This window comes from Triturus cristatus, chromosome 2_1 (genome assembly GCF_964204655.1).
Source record: "Triturus cristatus chromosome 2_1, aTriCri1.1, whole genome shotgun sequence".
NCBI lineage: Eukaryota > Metazoa > Chordata > Amphibia > Caudata > Salamandridae > Triturus > Triturus cristatus.
In genome coordinates, this window is record NC_140581.1 from 516,022,256 (window position 1) to 516,044,979 (window position 22,724).

General features: G+C 46.0%; 1 protein-coding gene across 1 annotated transcript in view; it reads left to right on the forward strand.

Annotated features, from left to right (window-relative positions):
• The window catches only part of ATG10 (autophagy related 10), a 549,992-nt gene that overhangs the window by 220,777 nt on the left and 306,491 nt on the right, over nt 1-22,724 (forward strand). The gene's annotated exons all lie outside the window — the stretch shown is intronic.

Here is a 22,724-nt window from a genome sequence, read left to right on the forward strand (position 1 = left end):
TCATAGATGTGCTCTCGTTTACCATTTTTCTCCTATAGGCTCATAGAGAGTCCCTCTTTCTTTTTTTAAATAATCATGGAACATATGCGAGAAACGGCCCATTAATCTGGAGGAGCTAGATCCCCTAAGAACCTATCACCACTTCATCACCATTTCTGGTAGGTTACCCTCTATAGCTGCCTTTGCAGCATTGGGATAGAATATTATACTATTTTAATTTCGAATGAGTATGAAAGTGATCTTTGGAGTGGTCTTATATTATTAACATCAGTAGTTGTGTGACTGGGAGATTGGTTTAAAAATCACCAACGGTCGAGTGCGAATTTATATCTTGGTATATTCTCCAAAGCATAACATACCTTTTACCTTGAACAATTTAATATATACGATGTAAAATATACAACATAGGGTTTGATGTAAATGACATGTTTTAAAATGATGAATTCTGAAATTTGGTTTTATATGATGTTTTTACAACAGATGAAGTTCTGGGAGATATCAAGTATTTCTGCCTGAAGAAGGTAGTTGGATCAGTTTATACCACCGAAACGCGTTGCGCCGCTACTAAAAAGTACTAAATCGAATTGGTTTTGGTAAAAAAAAAAAAAGAACTGTACACAATGATGTTTTGATCATGAAATTACTGTTGGATTAGTGCCCTTAATGACAAAATCCTAATGTCTATTACATTCTCCCGTAGTGGATTGGATGTGTATTATTTTGTGTATGTGATTTATTAGAGTTAGCAGTTGATTCACGGCACAATAATTGGTTTGCCTTTTTATGTGCTTTTATGTTTTTATTAAAAAAAGATTAATTTAATAAAACATTTATATATTAGCTTTGGAGACTCTGTGACACTCGCTGGTGATATTGGTTTGCACGTGTATGGATGTGGTATGAGTTATAGATAGTGTGCTTCAAAACAGTCCAAAGGGAAATTGTTGCTTTGATTTGTTGCCAATGTGGTGTCCTGTCCGTTTGGCAAAGGGGGACCCCTCTCTTATTTTGGTGATTTATTTCTGTTTTTCTTTTTCTTTTATTTTTTAACTTTATTTATATATTTTCCATCCAATACATATCTTATAAGATATAGAAGGTACATCCCGGCAACACAGAGACCACAAGCACTGTTAGGCAAATAGGTGTTCTGACAATTATAGACAGCAGTGCAAATACACTATACATATGCAAATTGAGTAGTGAGGTGCATTAAACAATACAGCACGGCCTTATCCTGTCATGGAACTGTGGGAAACAAGCTGGTGTGAGTACTTCAGTTCACTCTTGTGTAGTGGTGCGGCAGACTGGTTCGACGAGGAGCCCAATGGGCCAGTGAAGCTAGGCTAGGTCCCAGTTGGAGGTGGTGTAGTGTCATTGAGGCTTGTGAGGTCAGGCCTGTGAGTTGTAGGGGTCGGTCGCATGTTGTGTGCAGCTGCCCATGTGGCGTATGGAGCCCAGATATCCTTGGGTCAAGATGCCATGGTCATTAATTCCCAATAAGCCGCCAACATCTCCTGGCAGTAAGAGATGTCCTGTATCTACCTATTTACGTTGGGTGCACCTTGTCCCCAGTGTATCACAATGCGCCGCTTGGGCAGGAAGTGCATCATGGCCGTCAGGCGGCCCGTACCTGGAGTTGCCTCTGCTACGTGACCCAGTAAAGCTGTGAGGGGAGTACGGCTAAGTTGAAAACCTGTCACTTCTTGGATAATATCAAATACTTTGTGCCAGAATTGCAGGATGGGCCGTAATGTCCATGCTAAATGGAGGAAGGAGGCCTGCGCTGTGGCGCATCTGCAACATGTGTCATCTGGTCTCAGTCCCATTTTGTGTAGTTGTATGGACGTGCGGTATAGCCTATGTATGTACTTGAAATGATTGAGCCTGAGCTTATAGTTGGGTGAAAGGCGGCGGAGCTGGGCTCAGCAATATGCCCATTGTTTCTCCGTTGGAGGTGGGGTTAGATCTCTGCTCCATAGTTCCGCGCTGAGGGTGACGTGACCGGCGAGGTACGCTGTGTCGTGCTGTATATACGAGTAATGAGTTTCTTGGGTGACGGCTGGGTTAGGATGTTTTCTAGCGTTTCTAGTGGCGCCGGCGCAGTTGGGAAGGTGGAGTGAAGTCCCCTGCAATGAGCTCTTAGTTGGTAATATAAAAACAGTTCCATGATGGGGGTCTGAGCACTCGTAGGACTGTACAGATTATCCAGGAATTTATTGGCGGGATAGAGGTCATAAACGGGCCTAGTCCCATCTGACGTGCATATTTAATAGAGCTAGTGTCTTGCATACCAAGAATGCTGGGGTGGTATGTGAGCTGTATCGATGGAGCATATGGTAATGGCAGCTTTACTTGGCGTCGGAGACCCTCCCACGCCCAGTGCAGCGTCTCCACTGTGTTGATTTCTTCCCTCGGTCTTTTGTATGCTGAGTAAAGTGCTGCTGGTAATGGGACAGGTGAGGCAACACCTTTTCCGCTCGTAAGATGAGACTGGAATGGAGTGGGGTGCCACCAGAAGTGTAGATACTGTGCCTGTGCGCTTAGCGAATGGAGCTCAATGTCCGGTGCTCCGAGTCCCACGTGTTCGAGCGGCAGGGTCAGCACCTCCTAGGAAATGCGAGGTTGTTTCCCAGCCCAAGTGTGAGTGATAAGGAGAGAGCGCAGTTTCCGTAAAAAGGCCTGTGTGAATATGAGGGGTATATTAACAAACAAATATAGGAGTTTGGGCAAAATTATAATTTTTGCAATAGCCATTCTAAGGAAGCGGCTTCGTAACCCAGATGGCTATTTTGGTCTCGAGCCAAGTGATCAACCTGCCATAGTTCAGGCGCCATATTTCTTGTAGGTCCCTACTGAGCCATATTTCCAGATACTTTACTGCACCAACTGCCTAGGTCAGGGGGAAGTCCTGTGCAAGCGTTATAGGGGCTGGCATTAGGGCAAAGAGCGTTGATTTGGCCCAGTTTACCTGTATGCCCGACATGCCACCGAACAGCAGGATCTCCCGCAGCATCAGGGTTAAGGTTAGATTCCGGGTCTCGTATATAGAGTGTGATGTTGTCGGCATACATCGATATTATCAGGCCCCTGTCCGAAAACCCCAGTTCCCTAGCCATGTGATGTTTTCTCAACTGGGCTGCAAGAGGCTCCATCTCTATTGCGAATAGCTGGCATGAAAGAGGGCATCCCTGCCTGGTGCCGCTGGATACAGGGAACGGGTCTGATATTAAATCGTTTATCTTGAGCCTGGCTGTAGGGCGCAAATAAAGTAGTTGGATAAGTTTAAAAAAAATGTGCACTTAAACCAATTCTAGGTAGTATGGTAAAGAGAAACGGCCATTCCAGGGAATCGAACACCTTGGTGGCGTCCAGGAACGCCGCCAAGGCAGGCAGTTCTGGGTCAATTTTGTGGACGACTGAGAAAAAAGTGCACAAATTATGTGAGGTAGAGCGCCCCAGTATAAACCTCAATTGGTCTGGTCTGTCAACAGTCAGGTGAAGCGGTTGCAGTCTGTCTGCGATCAGTTGAGCAAGTATCTTTACGTCAATATTTATCAGAGATAAAGGACGATAAGCGTCACATATATTGGCTTGTTCGTCCAGTTTTAAAATTGTAATTATCACTGCCTCTCGCATTGTAGGGGGGAGGGAGCCTCTATCAAGTGATTCCTGATAAACTGCTAATAAGTGAGAGGCCAGTTCTTCAGCGTACGTTTTATAGAAGGAGGGTGTCAGCCGGTCAAGACCATGAGCTTTGTCACCCGGCAGACCTCTAATTACTCGAATAATGTCTTCTACTGAGAAGGGTTCCTCAAGGTATTCGTGAGGAGCATCGCTCAACCAAACTAGCTCTATGGAGTCCAGATAGTCCTGCAGTTCAGGGTTCGGGCCGAAGTGCGTGGCAGTGTAGAGAGTTGTATAAAACTCCTTCATTCCTCCCTAAAGTAGCAGACTGATCCCGAATTGGATTAGAATCTGCATCTAGCAGTTCAGCTATGTATGAGGAAGCGTATTGAGGTTTAAGTGAGCACGCTAAGGCCCTGCCCGGGCGATCCCCTTCACCATCTATGCGGGCGCGAGCGCTTTTGCCCAGGAAGTGTGTCTCATGAACCGCCTCACCTTCATACTCGGATAGCTTTTCCCTGATAGTGGCTAAATGTGCAGGTATACCCGTGTGGTGATATAATAGTTCTTTTTGGTGTATCTCTCCTTCCAGTTTCTCCAAGGTGGACTTGATAGACTTTAAGACCCCAGATTGTTTAGCTATGCATGTTCCCCTTATTACAACTTTAAAAGCTTCCCACAGTGTGGACGGTGAATCTACAGATTTTTCATTGGTAGCAAAGTACTGCTGGAGTTCTTCGCGTACCTCTTCTCTAAATGCCGCGTCAGACAAGACTTGTGGCGGTAGACACCAGCTAAAGGCAAGCGGGAGTGACAGCAGTATATTCTAAGAGAACAGCACTGGGGCGTGATCGGACAGGGTGCGTGGTAAGTGTTTAACGGCTGTGGTCCAAGTGGCTACATTCTTAGTTAAAAAAAAGCAGTCTAGTCTGGACCATGCACTGTGAAATGTGCTAATGCAGGTGCCTTCCAGGCATGTGGATGCCAAGAGTGCCAGACATCTATGAGATCATGTTCCTGAATTATAGTAGTGAGTATGTTGTTTGCTTTGGGGTGCAGTTCACTGGTGCTTCCTACCCTGTCTAGAGAGTCTTGCAAGACGATGTTAAAGTCACCTCCCCATATAATCGACTCTTCCCCCAATAATATGATTTTAGACCAGATAGTCTCAAATAGGGCTGGGTCATCATTGTTGGGGCCATATACAGCAGCCAGGGTTACGGGTGTAGTGTGCAAGGTGCCATTCAGTAAGACGTAGCATCCTTCACGGTCAATAGTCGAGCCAGTCGTGGTCTAGCCAATGTTGTGTCTAATCAAGATTGCTGTCCCCCTTGCGTAATTTGAATATACAGCTGAGAGTACCTTCTCCCAGTATCTGTTATGAAGTTTGGGGTTGTTGGCGCTTTGAAGATGTGTTTCTTGCTGGAAACATATATCAGTCTTATGCCTTATCAAATAGGCGTTGACCAGCCTGGCCTTCCTATGGTCATTGAGGCTGCGTATGTTCAATGTGATGCACGTAGCCGTCGTCATTGAGTATGTACGTTGATGAGACAGGTGTGTCTCAAACACCTCAATTTGTGCGTGTCTGCAGGCTTGCATGCGGTGTCCGTGCGTGAGATATGCAATGTGTGATGTAGACAACTGTTAGGCTCATATTTGCGCATGATGGAGCATATGTAGCCGATGTCCTAGTGACGAGATCAAACTTACCATTTAAGTTGTGAAGCCCCGTGTCCCTCCCCCCTCCCACACCAACCCCCCAATCAGGTTGTGACCCCCCCCCACCCCAACAATCCCACAAACGCAAGTCAGTTGAAAATCATGGGAGTTCTCCTTGCGGGAGCATGAGTTGCCGGCGAGCTACCCTGCTCGTGTGGCAGGGTGGCCGGGCTGGTCTGTAGGCTCAAGGAGCATATGCAGGATAGTCAAGTGAGTCACAGGTACGGGTGTGTTAAAGAACAGCTCCTAAGAGCGATGTGAAGTTTTAGTCGCAGGATCAGTTCGGGCAGGGTGGCGTGTTGCATTACGGTGCTGTAGCTGTTTGCCATCAGTCATTGTCGCTAAGTCCTTCTTCTTTTTCTGCGGTTTATGATGGGCGAGGCGAGCGCTGCCCGGAGCAGATATGTTTGGCATATTTAAGAGCAGATTTGGCATCGGTGAAGAAGTGGGCCTGGCCGTCGTATGAGATCTTAAGCTTGGTTGGATACAGCATTGCGTACGGGATCTCGGCGCGTTTAGTAGGGAGGAATTCTTTGCGTGCAGCCTGGACTAGGGGGGTGAAATCAGGAAAGATGGAAATATTATTGCCCTGGTGATTAATGGGGCCATGGTCTCTAGCTGCTTTTAAGACGGATTCCCTGTCTTGGTAGTTCAAGAGACACGTTATTATGGGCCTGGGCGTGCCGCCAACTGTTGGTCTAGGAATGTTCTTTGTTCATCATCCTACCACGAACATAGCCGATAGTGCCGTCGGGAACAGTCCACGCAGCAGAGATTTGACGTACGGCTCCATTTTGGGTATGGCTGTGTGTTAGACCTGGCACCATTGGCGTGGGTCTCCCTTCCATTTTTTCGCTGTTGCCTCCTGTGTTTTTGCTATGTTTTGCTGGTCTAGATGCTTTGGGCACTTTGCCACTGCTATTCAGTGCCCAAGTGCAAGTGCTCCCTATTGTAAATTGTTGTAATGGATTACTGACTCCATGATTGGTTATTTGATTTACTTGTCAGACCCTAGTACAGTGCACCATTTGTGCCCAGGGCCTGTAAATCAAATGCTGCTGGTGGGCTTGCAGCACTGGTTGTGCCACCCACAGAAGCAGCTTGTAAAAATGTCTCAGGCCTGCCATTGCAGAGTCTGTATGCAGTCTGGGACTGCCATGTCGACTTGGCAAGTGCACACACTTGCAAGTGCCTAAACATTCCCTTTTCTACATGTTAGTCACCCCGAAGGTAGGCCCAAGGTACCCCCATGGGCAGGGTGCATTGTATGTGAAAAGTAGGACATGCCCTGATGTGTGTGGCATGTCCTGATAGTGAATTACAGCCAATTTTGTTTTTCACTATTGCAAGGCTACCTGTTCCCATAGGCAAGAATGGGCAGTTTGATTATAACATCTTATAATCCTAACTGACCCAGGGAACAAGGTAGAAATTTGAGTTTAGTATGCCTGAACTCAGAATGTTAAAATTTTAGTGAGGGGGATTTTTACATTCTGTGTTTGAAAATACCACTTTTAGAAAGTAGGTATTTTCTTGTCCTACCATCCGTTATGTGTCAGCTAGGTTTGTGTATTCTAAGTCTGGTTTGAGAGTGATAGGGGGCTAGAGAGGGCCTTGGCTCCAGCAGTTTGATGGGTCAGGGCTGAGCTGAAAGGGACCTGCATTGAATAGAGAGTAGGGGGAGGAGATTTCCTTTCACAAACCTGAGCCCCCATAGAATAGAGAGTAGGGGCGGAGATTTCCTGTCACTGACCTGAGCCCTCATAGAATAGAGAGTAGGGGGAAGAGATTTCCTTTCAGCTACCTGGGCCAGGTCTGCTCTCAAACAATGCTGTCTCCACCTCCTGCCAGGAAGCTGCACCCAGGAGGACAGAACTTGTTTTGACTAGGTACAGACACTCTCTGCCTACAAAGAACAAAGGATTTTGCAGTATAAATATTGGGGCCCAGACCCCAGAACTTTAGATCACTTCTGGGAATCAAGACAAACCTTTGCTGAGGAGGGAAACCAAGGAAGCTGAAAGAGGAGACTGCCCCTGTGCTGTTTGGGGTTGGCCTTCAATGGTTACTTATTGCCAAAGAAAGGAGAAAAGGAACTTTGTGTGTACTTTCACCATCTTGAGGAAGATCTCCAAGGGCTTGAAGCTGAGCTTGCCTCCTGTTCTGAAGTCTCAGGGATACAAAGACTTCACCACCAGCTCCCCCTGAATTTCCTTGCTTGCAGGGAATTCTATCTGCAATGAGGTACCTGCTGTTGTTTGGGCCCTCTGAGAGACTGCTTGTCGCTGGGAGCTAGAAGCGCAACGCAATGAGGAGAAGCGTGTCACCGCCGTTGCATCGCCGAAGAAGCGTGCCGCCGCTGCAGCTGTTCGCCGTCGCATCGCAGACAAAGCTTGTCACATCACCGGAGAAGCGTGCTGCCACTGCAGAGGTCGCCGGCACATAACCGGAGAAGCGTGTCACAGGGCCTGTCACAGCTCCAAAGTGCATCGATTTTGCCGCATGGCCATCAGGCGTGCACATATCGCAAACAACATTGTCGCATTCCATCCAAGACGCCATATAGTCGCATCGCACCGGATCATTGCATCGCGGCGCGATCTTGTCGCATCTCACCGGATCACAGTAAGAAACGGATACTTCGCCTCCTCTCCGGTAAGGAACAGACGCATCGTCTCCCCTGCGCTGCTTTAAGGGACAGGTGCGCTGCCTCCCCCGAAGCAAGGAACTGGTGCATCACCTTCCCTGCGACCCTTTTGTTTGTTTTGCGTGACGCATCCAAGTTACTTTGAGAGTAAAGTGTCGCATTTACCATCTACATTGAACTAAGATATTTCTACCATTTTAAAGTCATATTCTTGATACGGTATGGTTGATTTTTGTCGTTTGGTCTTGTGTTAAGTCTAGTAAAGATTACTTATTTTTCTAAACTGCTGTGGTGTCCTTTTGTAGTGTTTTCACTGTATTACTGTAAGTGTTCACAAATGCTTTAAAAACTGCCTCTGAGATAAGCATGTCTGCTCGTGCCAAGCTACCAAGGAGGTGAGCAGGGGTTATTCAGGAGTGTATCCCCCTTTCCCTGACTAGCAGCAAGGGTCCCTATTTGGACAAAGGTGTATACCATTGCCAACTAGAGACCCCCAATTTCTAACACTGTGGTTTCCTGTATTCCACTTATGTGAAGGTTGTTGCGCCAAGAGCACGCTTCTAATTCCTCGTTCTTCGCTTGGATTACGGACAGGACTTTTTCCATATTGAGAAGATGCTTCTTGGACTCAGCTTGGAATTCGTGAGCTTCTGTAGCACGGTTTTCTAAGGCATCTAATCTGGTGTCGTGCGAATCTACTTGATGCTTCACTGAGTCCAACCTGGATGTGAGCCCGTGAAGTTTAGTGTCAATAGATTTTAGATTCATGCGTACTTCTAGCATGATGGAGTGTAGATCTTCCTCTTGTGGTTCTCCGCTAGGTTGAGATTCAAGTTCAGGCTCAGAGCTAGAGTCCATAGTGCGAGTGTGGCGCTTATTCTCAAACGTGATCTTGGGTTGTTTTGGGTAATTTTTCCCCCTGTTGTACGCCGGCAGTGTTATACACGGCGATGACTCTTGTCCCAGTGCCGTGAGGTGCCTGTTTTAAGCAGCACGAGCAAACAGGGGCCTCTCCAGCAGGGCTCCAGGTGGGGCAGACGCCAGTGCCAGGCTTTTAGGCAGCGTGTGATACGGTGGCACACCGTCTCAGCCGGAACCGAGAGTGCTCAGGGACTAGTTGCACCGCGCACCCCGTGCCCTGGCCCAACACCTGCATTCCCCTCCTACAGTGCCGCAGAGCAACCCCAGGTACACAGGGCTCGCAGCTCAGCACGCAGCACCCTCGGCTATCAGGGAGGGGCACCAGCCCGTAGCCCTGATGTCGCCAAAGGATCGGCCCGCAAGCACACAGGCCCACGGGAACCCGTAGGCCTCAATGGGCACTCACAGTTGGCCTGGGAGGTCTCCTGACAAGTGTCCTAGACGTTTTTTGATGGTGACACCACTCCTCCCTGATCCGCCTTGCCGTTGTGCAGGTACTCAGGGAAGTACCAGTGTCCAGCGAATGAGCTGTCGCACGTCACTCCTTCGGCAGGTACAGCTTCTGTCAGAAGGTGCCTCGCCCGCCAGCAGGGTTTGGCCGAGGCAGGCCTCAGACGCACTCCCAGTCGCACAGCAGGCCGTCCGGGTCCGCAGCAATAGCACGGAGCAACGCCCCCAGTCGCGATCTCTGCCACAGCCTCCCAGAATTTATCGATCTCACCACAGGGCGCTTGGGGCAGATTGCTCTCAGATTTATCAGGGCCCGCACCAGCCGTACTGCAAGATGATTACGTGACCGCAGCAGCAAATCCTTAGCGTGTTGGTCCGAGCCGCTGTTGTGGCGCCACACGGCCTCCCTCACCGCTAAACCCAGGCACAGCACTCCCAACCACGTTAGCCCCTTCCGGGCCAGTCGATGCACGCCACAACTTAAAGATAGCGGGTTAATAGCAGCGGCCCGAAGTATCCGGTGACACGGGCTGCCAGTCTCAGGAGGCTCGGTTAGAAGGTAGGGCCGCAGAGCGGCCGCAGCTGTCTCAGCGCGTCGCAGGTCGCATCTCGTGTATCGGGCAACCCTGCGCTTCCGAAGCGGGCTCGTTCGATGCAGCGCAGTGCACGGAGTTCAGCTCCGATCGTTTAAGGGCACCATTTCTCCACTGATGGCAGGATTATGTAGGATAGAAAGCCCGGCCATGTGGCTGCTCGGCTAAGCCACGCCCCCATTTATTTTTGTGTTGAACACGAAGAATGAAGTATTTTTTGGATAAATGGTTAATTCGTATTTGATTTTTAGGAAGGGTTAGTGACAGTTATGATTTTTTTACGCACATATTCAATGAGGAACTAGTAATGAAGTGAGGCACAACACTGGACGATTTCTAGCAAAATTGTAAAACAATGTAATATTATCCTAACAAATGTTGGTATTGAGAGGATCGAAAATATAATGTAAACTACTTAAATATGTGAAAGTATCTATGGTATGAGGGATTCTTTTTCTTTTTTGATTCAGAGGACTTCTCCAGCACATCCTGGTACCATAGGCAAGAAATCCATCTGGTGAGAGCACCAGAGGGATTTCCTTTTATTCATTTCAGCCTCAGGCACTGTTTTGTTTTTGTGTGCAGTGATGATCAGCGCGCATGGCTCACTGACGTTATTACAGAGAAAACAAAAGAGAAATGAGCCAATTAGTTCATTTCACTTTCACTGCATTGGTGCTCGTATGGGGGGGTGTGGGGGTAGCCCCCTGAGCACTGATTCAGATGGGTGAGGTATTATTAGAAAGGGGAAGATCTCTCCCTCCCCTTTCCAATGGTACCTTTACCTAGTGTATACCGGCTTGGAAATCGCTATAGGAGGATGATCCTCAAGCAGGGATCCACCCACTAGACTACCAGGGGCTATTATTTGAGGGGGGAGCTGCACAAAGCGCTAATGCTTCCCCCTCCCCAAGGCCCAAAAAGACATTCTGCCTCCCAGGGGGCAGATTGGAGGTTGTGTCCTCAAATCTGTCCTTCCCCGGGAGGAGGGAACAGAAAGCCCACTAGACACCAGGACAATTTTTATTGCTACAAGGTGCGGTTGTGGCCCGCCCATGCATCGGGCCTTGCCTCTACCTCCAGTATGATCCAATGGTCTTTCTGTTCCCCAGGGAGCAATCTACCCTGCTGGGAGGGTAGAAAGCCCACTAGACACCAGAGTGTTCTTTTGTGTGCATTATAAAAAAAAGGGGTTGGACGAAGGGCAGTGCGTAATGCATGGGTGAGCTGCTCCACCCCTTTTTAGGTCTCACCTGAGCCAGTGCATGCGCTGCTCTGCGAGACATTTAGTAAGTGGGCTTTTAAAAGTGCTACCACACACTTTTGCTGACCTAGTGCTTGCAGTTACGTGCATGTGCGCAACCGGCAGCTTTCAGCACCCGATCAGGCACCATCTGTCTTTCCTCTCACTTGCTCTCTCAACGCTCCTCCACCCCTCCCCCGCCGGGTCTCGCGTTAATTGTAAACATATGTGCAAACGCGCTGCTTTCACTTTTGCCGCGGCGTTGCTCGCGCGTGCACCACTTTCGAGCCGGGCATTTGTCTTGCACTTGTCTCCTTCCTCTGCGTTTGTGTATCTCGCCAAGTCTCCCCTCTCTTTCATCTCTCCCTTAGACACCTCCTTCATTGCTCTCAGCGTCTCTTTATCTCTGTGCTGCTCCTCTGTCCGTGCTCTCTCTATCTTGTTTCCCTCCTTCGAGTCCTCTCTTCTGCCAGTCCTTCCTACTAGTTCTGTATATTCATCTCTCTCTTCCCGTACCGATGACCACCCATCACTCGCCGTCTTTGTCTCTTCCTGCCTCTTTTATTTTGCCTGCTCCGGTGCTTCTCATCCGTGTGTCTCGCATATTTCACGTATTCTGCGTTGCTCCCTCTTTCTTCTGCCTTATTCTCTGTCAATGTCTTCCCACTCTCCCCATATCGTGCTCTGCCTTGATATCTCCGTGGCTTTGTGTAGAATACCAGGGGCTATTATTTGAGGGGGGAGCTGCACAAAGCGCTAATGCTTCCCCCTCCCCCAAGGCCCAAAAAGACATTCTGCCTCCCAGGGGGCCGATTGGAGGTTGTGTCCTCAAATCTGCCCTTCCCCGGGAGGAGGGAACAGAAAGCCCATTAGACACCAGGACGATTTTTATTATTACAAGGTGCGGGTGTTGGCCGCCCATGCATCGGGCCTTGCCTCTACCTCCAGTATGATCCAATGGTCTTTCTGTTCCCCAGGGAGCAATCTACCCTGCTGGGAGGGTAGAAAGCCCACTAGACACCAGAGTGTTCTTTTGTGTGCATTATAAAAAAAAGGGGTTGGCCTACTACCTCTGACAGGCACAAATAAATTCAGGGGTTAATAAGAGTTGCTTCAAGAGACGCCCAGTGATCGTGGTTTGATGCTTGACTGTTGCAGCCACTCATGTGGGTTTGAATTTTTAGTGGGGCAAGTGAGGGATCGCGGTGTGGTACGAATTTTGTGGATTCCGTCTGATTCCGAAAGTTTACATCACAGAAAATTCAAGGAAAATGTGCTATTTTAGGCAAAATGTGAAGCTTGCAGGACAGTTTGGGTATATAATATTTGTGGAATCCATGCGAGGCATACCACCCTTGACTCCCTGGGAGTCTAGTTTCCAGAAATGTCAGATTTTTGGTAAGTTACCCTGGGTGGCCATCGAACCCCGATCAAGAAAATGCTGCTACACCCATTGCCAAATCAGATCATTTTTGTCTCAGGAAATGTTGATATCTCCACATATGTTGGGGCTTTTCCGGTTGAGGACACCAGGCCTACCCACAGAAATGAGGTACTATTTTCAATGGGAGACTTGGGGGAATGGTAATTGTTAGGACATTTCTGACTCTCTGCAGATTCCAGAGCTTTCCATAACAGAAATGTGGTGAAAATGTGTGTTTTTTAGTCAAAGTTTAAAGTTTACGTGGGCATTTGGGTAAGAAAACCTGGTGAGAGTCATGCAAGTCACCCCACCCTGGATTCCCCAGGATGTCTAGTTTAAAAAAATGGGCAGGTTTGCTAGGTATCTCTGGGTGTTGGCTGAGCTAGGACTGGAATTCCACAGCTAGCCACATTGCAAAAAAGAGTCTGATTCCAGTAGATAACTATGATGTGTCCATGTTGTGTTTTGAGGCCCTTCCTTTCGTGGGCACTAGCACAACCCACACAAGGGAGGCTCCATTTTTATTACGACACTTGGGGGAAGGCTGGGTGCTTAATGTGAGGAAAATGTGTGCTTTTAGGCAAACTTCGAGGTTTTCAAGGGCTTCTGGGTAGGAAAACCTGGTGGAAGCCACACAAGTCACCACACCCTGGATTGTCCTAGGTGGCTAGTTTTAAAAATGTACAGGTGTGCTGGGTTTCACTAGGTGCTGGCTGAGCTGGGCCCAAAATCCACAGCTAGCCACATTGGAAAAAAAAAAAAGGATCAGTTTTCAGTGGAAAAATGTGATGTGTCCATGATGCATTTTGGGGCCTCTCCTGTTGTGGGCACTAGCCCTACTTACATAAGTGAGCTGCCATTTTTAACGGTAGACTTGGGGGAATGTTTTACCCACAGATATGTAAGGAAAATGTGTGGTTTTAGTTAAACTTTAAGGTTTGCAAAGGTTTCGGAGTAGGAAACCCTGGTGAGAGCCACAGATGTCACCCCACCCTGGATTCCTCTAGGTGTTTCATTTTTAAAAATGTACACGTTTGCTAGGTTTGCTTAGGTGCCCGCTGAGCTAGGGCCCAAAATCCACAGCTACCCATGTTGAAGAAAAGGGTCAGTTTTCTGTGGAAAAATTGTGACGTGTCCATGTTGCGTTTTGGGCCCATTCTTGTCGAGCACTGGCCCTACCCACACAAGTGAGGTACCATTTTTATCGGAAGACATTTGGGAATATAGAAAAGAGTAGAAGAATTGTTATTAACTATTGTATTTCTGCCTTCCAAGTGTAAGCCAATGTGTAAGAAAGAAGACAGTTTGAAAAATTCCCTCTGAATCACTTGCTAGTATGGGTTCCCACAATTTTCAGAGATGTACAAATAACCACTGCACCTAAACTCCATATTTGGTGTCTATTTCAGAAATACATAGTTTTCCTTGATACCCATTTTAATTCTTTATATTTTACCATATGAATTGCTCTATACCCGGTACTCACTGAAGAACCTTTGTAAGGTTCAACTCTGTTGTTGGCTCTGGGTACCTTGTTTCTTGGAAAAACTACAAGCCCTATATATCCACGCAACCAGAACAGTCAAGCAGGCATAATGGTATATTGCTTTTGCAAATCGGCCATTGTAAAAACAAGTTACAAATGAAAACGTTGTCACAAATAGCTGTTTTTTGTCTAATCTCAACAGTTAGTTTCTTTGGCAAAACCTTGAGGGATCTACTTAAAAGACCCCTTGCTGAACTCAGTATGTTGTCTACATTTCAGAAATCTACAACTTTCTGGGATCACCCTTGAGTTTCAACCCGGTCTCCACCACAAACAGGAAGTCAGTTGAAAGTACAAAAAATTTGAAAAATGGGCTGCCTCTTTGAAAAATGCCAAAATTGTGGTAACAAAATTGTTCTTTTTAATTTATTACTGGGAAAATTGTGGTCTAAGCACAGTAACCCTTTTGTTGATGCCGTTTATAAGAGAAAAAAAACCAGATGCTTTTATGTGAACCACTTTTTCCCTATTTTTCCCCCAAAAAGGCAAATGTAGCTATATTTGAACGATTTTCTCAATCCCCTACATGGGAATCCCCAAGCCCTGGGTACCATTGGAATTCCCAGGATGTTGGAAAAAAAAGGACGCAAATTTGGCATGGATACCTTATGTGGGAAAAAAGTTATGGAGGCCTAAGCGTGAACTACCCCCAAATAGCCAAAAAAAGGGCTTAGCATTCTAGGAGAAAAGGCCTAGCAGTGAAAGGAATAAATAGCTTCTGACTTTACAGGGCTAAATCAGAAAATTCAAGACTTTGTTGTGGTGGAAATAAGGGGTGAATGTACCTCATGTTTTTCCTTTGTCACTTAGGTGTAGCACGATTTTTGTGCTTCTTTGTTTTTGCTAACCTAGGGGTGTTCAGTACTCGGGGAAAAGCCTGAAGGGTTCCCGAGCCAATTAATAGAAAGAGGCTTTCAACTAAATTATGTTCCCAAACGAGAGCACTTTACTACTTCCCGCAAGCATGGAAATACCTATATAATGAAAGAGAAGTCAATTAAGCCCTCGTCTAAATCGTTGGCGAAAGAAACAACAAAAAGTTTCAGGGAAATTGCAGCTTAAAAACAGAATGCTATTGAGTAAACCTGTCCGTCTTCAGCTCAGTGACTACATGCCTCAAAGCACGTGGTTTCTGTGACTAGATAGGTAATGTCTGGAATAAAGGGTGTACTATGCCGCAAAGGACATGCTCGCTTCAAATTATACGAATAGAGACCCGTCAGAGTGTAGGACTGGTCGTAAACAGGGAATAGGTACTCTTTGAACAATTATTTTGTGAAGGCTCAAAATGTTTTACTTTGGAAAAAATGAGGCCTGCCTTTATATGTATTCATTGTTTTATTGAACCCATACTAGGCCTGCCTTGTCACAGTGACGGCTGGTACCCTAAACATTTAGTAGGGCAACCTTCCAAACACTTGGGGTACCAGCCACATGCGGCTGTCAGTCATGGCTCTTTATAGACAGTGTTTATAATGAACCACGACCGACAGCTCTGAGGTTGGAGGCAAGGCCGCAAATTAACTAAAATGAAAACTAAAAATGCACTTACCATCGCTGGCTTGCCTTTTCCGGTCGCTCTGACTTCAGGAGCGGAATTCTCGACACAAATCCTGATGCCGCTTTCATGCTGCAGAATAGCAGCATGAAAGCAGTGCCAGGATTGGCTGGGACAGGCTGCCTCTACGCTCCTTGAGGCAATGGGGGCCCGTGTCTGCTCTCTAAGTAGCTGTCTTAGAGGTTTACACTTTGCAAGTCAGGCTGGCCATCTCAAGACAGCTGGCCAAAATGACCTGCGCTGTGTAAACAGTTGGAGTGAGCACCACTCCCCTGCTGCCAGTTAGCAGCGGTGGCCCCGCCCCCAAACAGGGCTTGGCTAGGGAAAGGGAATAATTACCATTTTATTTTTCCACTCTGAGGCGTCGCTAGCAGCAGGGGGGGCACGCTCTCTGCCCTAATGGAGGGGCTGCCGCAGCCTTGTCGTCCGATTGTGGTACTATGCTCACGTCTATAGAAACTTCAATGTGGGCCATGGTTTCGACCACAATACCAGTGCAGTACTTGTTATTGCCATTAGTAGTCATAGAGATGTTTCTGTGATAAATCTCAGTGAACCTCTGTCTTCAAAATACCCAGTCGCATGCGAATTGCCTTCACCAGAAGTGGTTTCTTTTGTGTTCAAGCACATGTGCTGTCTTGGTGTCAATTTGTTTCCTGATCAGCAGTATGTCTGAACAGCTGCCTTTGATATCCTTATGATGTGCCACTGTTCTGCTCCATTTGTATTGCGGTTTTTGGACATTGTTTAATGTTGCCCCTCATTTAATAAAACTTTTTCAGAGATGACCGATTCTCCCAACATGAATCAGACTTTTCACCCTAACTTATTTTGTAAAGGTTTCGCAAGAATATATATGCCACCAGCCAATCAGAGTGTGCAAACACATTTGTTTATTTTGCAGCTTTGTGTCAAAATATAATTGTCCATTTCAAATCACCATTGTTTATCGAGTTGTTTCTGTATCAGACCCAACAATGTTCCCCCACCACCTTTCTTGGGATCGTAGATGTCTGTGATGCAAGTCAGAACACACACCCTAGGAGCATATTGATGTTAACAGAAAAGAAAGAAGAGCTTGAGGTTGAAGATTCAGGCCAGCTGCCTTGAAATGAGTGGTGATTTTTTTTTAACAACATATTTTATTGATTTTATTAAACGAACAACCAGCACAGTTATCCAGAGATTATGGTGCAAGTACATCCCCCAGGGTACACATTGTGCTGATTTCCCGCCCCCAACCCCTAGTCCGTAAACATCAGACTCCCACACCCACCCCACCCACCCCGTGTCAACACGTAGTCCCATCCGGTTCCGGGATGACATCATTACTATTATCCTAATATGTTTGTACACAGTCACCCCACACCTTATATTTATCTCTCCTGTCTCAACAGGCGTTCTATGGGATCCCCTGAATCATCTGGAGTAAGTTGTGGCAGGTCCACACCCCTGTATATGGCCCATTTCCCCCATATCTTCCCATGTTTCCGGGGGCAGCCACATGCCACAAAGACCGCAATCTCCGCCATCATACATTGGTCCATGGCTTTCTTCCACTTGCCTAGACGGGGCGGGGAGGTCCCCTTCCAGCTCTGCGCTATATCCCGCTTCGCCAACACGAGCCCCAGAAACAGTAAATGTCGTTTATATCTGTTCCCCCCGATGTCCTCGGTGCTATGTAGTAGTGTGAGTCTTGGGAAATGAGTGGTGATTTTAAGCGACACTCCATCCTTCACTGCTGTGTCAGTAGATGCGCCAACTGCATAAGTTACTACCTGTGCTAGAAATACCACATTTTTAAATCGGTGACAGGGTTCCATTTTCAGTTGGATGCAACAATGAGCATGTGTATATGCGCAGACTGTGAAGGTGCTCTTGAGCTGGAGTTTTGTTGCTGATCCTCCTCCTTACAAAAAAGTAACATAGGTAGCTCAGTCTTCCACACAACCTCCATCCCTTCAATAAACAAGCATTGGCATAGCCAATAGGTCTCGCTTTTGGGACCTAATAAGTATTTAGTTATGCAGCACAATATCCTTGGTGCAACAACATCAACTGTTGCATGGCTAAATACTTATAAGGTCCCAAAGGCGAGACCTATTGGCTATGCCAATGCTTGTTAAGAACTGGGGGCAATGCCTCAAAACAAGTGAAGCAGCCCCCCTGCTGGCAAGTACATGTCCTGTTCAGAAGAGTATTTGTGTTGTATTACAAGTCTGTCGTGCCAGTGGAGAAGTTCATGTCCTGTCCTGGTAAAATGTACAGTAGCCTCACTGAGAACTGCAGGTACTGTCCTTTTCAAACCCAGGAAAAGGCCTACGAAGAGGTGCAGGTGCTCTCTGAAGTACTGAGTACTGACAATCCTGTACTGGGAAATCTAGCAATACCCCAATAAAATGATAGAAAGCCTGCAGAGTGTTACAAAAATCCAGCACGCTGATGAGTAATGCCAGCACTGGTCATTTGCAGATATTTAAGCCCCACAGCAAAGTGCCAGAAATGTTATTAAAACACAGCAGCCACGCTGGGGGTGTAGCCCTGCTGTGAAGTGGGAATACGGCCCCATGAGAGAGATAGCGGCCATGCTGCCAGCTGATGGCACTGTGCTATTGAGCGTCACCCTGTTGACACATTGAAACTGCCTCATTGAAAGCAAAGCAGCTATGTTGGAATGTGCAATACTGTCCTACTGCGAGCGCAACAGTCTTGCTGACAAGTACAATACTATCACATTAAAAGTACAGTGATGCTGTTGAAAAGTGAAATACTGTTCTATTGAAAATCTAGCAGTCCTGCTGGCAAATGTAATACTTTCCCATTTCATTGAAGTGCAACAGCTATGTTGACAAGCACATAACATACCCATACTGTCCTACTGAAAGCATAACAGTCCTACTGACAACTGCAGTAGAGTCCAATTGAAAGTACAGCAATCATCTTGACCCATATAATGCAGTCCCATTAATACTTCATACTCCCTACTGTCACGGTAATACTGTCTCTTTGGAAGTGCAGAAGCCATGTTGACAAGTACAATACTGTCTACTGAAAGTACAGCAGCCATGTTGACAAGTATCATACAACGCCTTTAATCTTAATACAATCTTTCTGCGTGGTGCCCCAAAGGAAAAAATACAAGTCCTGCAGCCAAGATGCATAGGCAGCAAGAGAAGGCTTGGGTTTAACCACAGGGCGGACACGACGAGCTAAAAGTGAAATCACTGGGTAAAACAAGAATCCAGACATATGCAAATCTCTCGAAGATCTCTGCTTAAAAACACAAATATAAATACATCCTTCTTCCGGATCCGGAACTCTGCGATAGGAATAAATCTTTTAGTGCGAGCTTTGAAGTTCTTTGTATGTGTCCCTACTGTGGGAGGGATGGCGGACACGGATATTTTAAGGGGGAAGCAAGGGTTTGGAAAGATTAAAAAACAAGAAGCGCGAGCAACAAGCCTGGGAGTTGTGTGCGCATGCACGCGCAAAAAAAAACCACGCGAGTGGTGCGCGCGAACAAAGGAGAGGCCGGGGCGCTGAAAGCTGGCGGCTGCGCGCGAGCACGCAAGCGCAAGGCCGCGTGGCAGCACTTTTAAAAGCCGTAGCTAAATGTCTTGCAGAGTAGCGCATGCACTGGCTCAGGCGAGACCTAAAAAAGGTAACACCTGCTGCACTGGGGCTCACTGTTTATTCTCTACAAAAAAGTAGCCCGAACAATCCTAGTTCTCCCTGCTCACCCCTTCAAAAGGAGCTCCAGCAAAAGAATCCCTCATATCCCAATTCTCTCCCTCCCAGAAATCAATTTCCTGATAGCTTCTCTTGTGTATCACCAAAGGAGCGTACATCCGCCCTTCTTCCTGCAGTAGCAGCCATTACTTTATCAGCCCTTGACACACAACAACAGTACCTGTTAGCTTACCCGTGCCTTCCCCAGCACTGTCAATGGCCTTGGAGGAGAAGTTGTAGGTTGCATTGCTACCTGGGGGCTTTCTCTGCCATTGGGGTGGACAGTGACTGATTGTTTGATTGTGTGGTATGCAAATTTGCATTTCAGTATCAAGAAAATATATCCCAGATGGTATTTCATCTAGACACTTTGCTCATAGAGTGAAAGATAAAAACCTCAGGACAAAATTCTGACTTTGATGCATGCTTTGTCTTAAACAACTACTGTTGATGCAATTGATTCCTTGTTTGGCACAAAGCGTGCATCAAAGTCAGACTCAGAGCATGAGCCAGCTCATCCCTCAGTGTATAGACCCGAAATTATACACAAATGGGTACAATTCCTTTTTAGCCAATTCTCATAAAACAAACGGAATTAACTGTGTAGATGACTGCAAGATCCTATTACAAATTTCACTGATTATCCTAAACACACTTTTCCAGAAAGCAAGCGACACATAAGGATACTGGACACTTTTTATTCTTCTTTGTTGTATTTTCTTCATTGAGAAGAGATTCTAGGCTGCCATACAGATATCCAACTGAGAGCAATTCATACAAAGTATTATATTACACTGCCGAAGTCTCAGATTAGCCAGTTTCACATATTTTGGTCAAATAGTTTAGTATTCTGTAGATTTCATGAGCTGCAGCTAGGGTCTCCGAGCTTTGCAAACCATTTGGTAGCTAAAGCCATCATGTTATTAGGTGCTGAATCTATAAGAATAGTATAATTTTGTGATGTTATTTATAGGCGCTTGAGAGAGGTGTCAAGTTAGGAGAGATTAGTCAGCTCAGTGATTTGGCACATCTAGAGTAGAAAGCCCCTTATCTTCAGCTAAAGACATTTCGGTTGTATATCTAACATCTTCTGAATAAATAATATAATTATGGATAAAGAATGTTTATACCAAAAATTGACATATACCTCACCCTATACCACTCTCAATATATCCTCTACCTCAACTCTCTGACTCATCTCAAACCTCATTCTACTACTCTTTCCAATGCAGTACCCTATTTCTCCCCTAAACCTCTATCAATATATCCGCTACCTCCACTCCCTCATTCATTCCAAACCCCATACCACTACCATGATCCGCAAAATAACTCTCTCTAAACCATTCTCTACTCTACCCCTCCTTGCATCATCTCATACCTCTTTTACTATTCAGAGCTCCCACACAAGCCTTTCTAAACTCTTCCCTCTGACTCTCCCCCATCATACTCATCCCAAGCCTCCCCCTACTGCTATGAGCTAAAAAACAAAAAACAAAGAACAATTCTAATTCCTTCCCTCTTCTATCCATCCACTATTCTTTTAAATCCAAATCACTGACTAACATGTCCACCATTCAAATTAATTTCATATTTCACTATACTAATTCACCACTAATCCTTTATGGGTTCGGGAGTAGCGTACTACTCGCCAAAAAAGCGCTTCAACACCTCATTAGGGGTAGCAAGTGCCATATAAATGCAAACCTTTTCCCTCTTCTATCCTTCTCAATCCAAATAACTGGCTAACATATCCACCACTCAAATTACATTCATATTTCACTATACTAATTCATCACTAATCCTTAATGGGTTCCGGAGTAGCGTGCTACTCGCCGAAAAAGCACTTCAACACCTCATCAGGGGTATCAAGCGCTATATAAATGCAAACTTTTTCCCCTCGCCTATCCCGCCACTATCTTTGTCAACCCAAATAACTGACTAACATATCCACCACTCAAATTAGTTTCATATTTCACTATACTAATTGACCACTAATTCTTTATGAGTTCCAGAGTAGCGTGCCATCCGCCGAAAAAGTGCTTCGACGCCTATTCAGGGGTAGTAAGCGCTATACACATGCAGTTACAAAACAATACAGGATATCGTCGTGATGGGCTCTGCAACTCCTGACAAGTTTCTCTAAACCCAAGGAGGTAGCTAGATTTTAAAGCATTTTCTAATAGAAATGTTTCAAATCTGAATAAAAATTTGAAAGCTCTACGACTATAGATGATATCAGTAAAGGTTGGTAGCTAGGCCTAGAGTTTATAGCATGTGCTTTTTATTAAACCAACTTTTATTAATTTTAAAGGTCTTGCCAGAGTCAATACACAGCTTACTCGCCTACAACCATATAGGCCGGCAGCAGAGAACTACAGATTTCCAAGACAGATGCGTATAAAGGAGAACAAGAAGATCCTTCTGAAACCTGAAAAGCAGGCCCCTGTACAATTATCAACGAACAGAATCTCCCGCCTTAGGGACGCTATGCCCTGCGTAAGCCACCTGTCTGGCAGACATGTTTATACAGTTGTAACATTGACAAGTTAGCTTGAACACACTGGACTTCACCAATCGCGCCCTCGAAGGCCAATGACCCCTTATCAAAATGATCTCAAGTATCCTGATTTCCATACATTTCCCAATAGGGCTAAGCTGTATCTGCATCTATTTCATCTGGTATAGCGTACAACATGTGCTTTTTAATCACCCGTGGCAAACACATAGGCAAACACATAGGAAGCCCTAAAGCTTCTTTAGTTGCAGTAAGCTATAGCACCTTTGCTGATCTTCTGGGACTTTTGCATCTCTACATGAAGTAAGTGGTTTGCCTGAATTGCTTGAAAAAGTTTGAAGAATTTCCTTTATAATCCAAAAAGGTGAATTCATTTACATGTACTCGCTTACAGTTAAACTGTTAATAAAATCCTCTAGTCCAAGTACAGACATTTCAGAATCTTAAATCATACCCTGTTAGGCTACCACTTATAATCTGTGTATCCATTTACCCTCCAATTAATGGAACCACCTTAAATACGTTGTGGTAAAATTTTAATCTGAACTTTGAGTATCATGCACTTCTGCAGGAGTGAGCCACTGTTCTGCTTTTCGGATTTGTCTTTTCAGTCACTTTCAAGTGCTCAAGAACTTCGGTATCTGTAAGAGACAATTAGTTATGGATTCCTCACCGTAGAATTACCCCCAGGCTTCAGACTGGTCCTGGAGAAGTTTTTCCTCAGCAGTACCTCTGCGTGTCGATAAGTGG